The sequence below is a fragment of the Petaurus breviceps genome, unplaced genomic scaffold (assembly GCF_028583685.1).
Source record: "Petaurus breviceps papuanus isolate PSGF00001 unplaced genomic scaffold, PetGlider_PUasm1.0 90808, whole genome shotgun sequence".
In the NCBI taxonomy this organism is placed as follows: domain Eukaryota; kingdom Metazoa; phylum Chordata; class Mammalia; order Diprotodontia; family Petauridae; genus Petaurus; species Petaurus breviceps.
Window position 1 is genome coordinate 10,490,127 of NW_027187349.1, and position 1,674 is coordinate 10,491,800.

Below are 1,674 nucleotides of genomic sequence, written 5' to 3' on the forward strand. Positions count from 1 at the left end.
CTCTCTTTTCCCCTCCCTCCCCCTCCCTCTTCCCCTCCCTCGATCCTTCTCTCCCCCTTCCTCTCTCCTTCCCTTTCTCCCTTCCCTCTCTTTCTCCTTTCCTCTTCCCTCCTCCCTCTCTCCTCCCCTCTTTCCCCCCTCCCTTGCTCTTTCCCTCTCTCCTTCCCTCTCTGTAACCCTTTGCATTCAGTCCTGGTTTGATAAACTATGATTCTATCTTTCTCCACATCCCTTCTCCCTCCTTCCCAACCTCTTCCAACTCCTTGAGGTCCTACCACTACAGTCCTGCCCCTCCCTCCCCACCATAGACCCTTTCTGTCTTCTCTTTATATGGGGGGGGGGGGGTGAGGAAGGTGAATAAATACATTCAAGAGAGGCTAGCACCAAACTCCACAAACCTCTTCTGAATTTATGGGAGATAGAAAAGGAGCGAGCAACTTACCCGCCAAAGTATGTCAAAGCTCATTTCTGTTTCCTGCTTCAAATCAAGTTCTTAAATAAAAAAGAGAGGGAGGGATTAAAAAAAGAGAAAGAGAAAGAGAAGCGACTCGTTCTTCTGTTCGATAGAGAAGTGAGCAAAACATATTGCAAAGAGGAGACCAAGTGGCCCAAGTTCAGAATCTTTCCTTCCAAGAGTCCTCCGAGCTGTTCATTCATTCAGAAGGCATCTTCCAGGTTTTAAAAAGTAGGTTTCTACGCCGATCATCCTTCAGAGGTGGGAGGAGGGAAGCCTAAAAGAGGATGCTTAATGATTGAGTCTTCTCCCTTTTCCTTCTGGATGCTTTTAATAAAGCAGTGCAGACACACGTTGATGATCAGGAAATTTCAGTTCATCCCCCCAACGACTGTAACTTTGAGTTCACACAAACTATATATAGAACCTGCATCTTTCTCTGTGTGCGTGTCTATGTGTGTGCTAAATATTTGGGGGGTGCATGTGTTCTCCGAAAAGACTCTCTTGCTGGCTGCCTGGAAGTTAGAGAGTTTTCCTTTAAGCAGGGAGATGATGCTTGGACACATCTCGCGTCCAACAGGAGGCAATGACGTCTGTAGCTTCATCGCTATAACAGTACCAAGGCTGCAGTTGCCATTCATTGAAATGATAAGGGGAGCTCCGACGTAAGCAGTCTGAACCTTTAGCTGCAGGCTGCTCAAGCTGAGATGATTCTCCACCCCCTCACCTTCCACTGCGCCCCCGCAAATTAAAAAAAAAAAAAGTGATTTAAAAAAATCCCTCAAAGTAGCATAGAGGAAGGGGGAGGAGAGGAACTACCCAAAGCGATGGGGCTCTGCGGGGGGTGAGGTGGGGCGCTAATCTGCCTGGATATTCATGTACCTTGAGAATTGATTATACAGTACAACCTACAGACACACTTTCTCAATGAAACAGGGCTCCCCTCCCCCTTCAAGCCCCTGTCTCATTTTTTATCAGCATATCCTGCTTGGCTCGAGAAAGACGTCAAAACCAGAGCCACTGTTACCGTCTCTTGCTTCTCTCCATTCATAGGGACACAGACTGAGAAAGGTTTCTGGCTCCTTCTACTGAAGCAGCAATCTAGGTTTACACCATAGACACTGGCTCGTCTGCAGCCCTGGGCTGGGGAAGGTTTCCGAAAGGCCCGGGGCTTTCTCGATCCAAGCTTGGAGAAGACCACCAAGCTTAGCCTTATGCAT

The 1,674-nt window shown here is 48.0% G+C and overlaps 1 long non-coding RNA gene across 2 annotated transcripts in view; it reads right to left on the reverse strand.

Moving 5' to 3' along the window:
- LOC138147811 (uncharacterized) overlaps nt 1–1,167 on the reverse strand; it is a 119,304-nt gene extending 118,137 nt beyond the window's left edge. For both annotated transcript variants that reach the window (XR_011164900.1, XR_011164899.1), the window contains exon 1: nt 443–1,167. This is a non-coding gene — a long non-coding RNA (uncharacterized lncRNA). The remainder of the gene's footprint in view (nt 1–442) is intronic.
- Nucleotides 1,168–1,674: the final 507 nt, after the last annotated feature.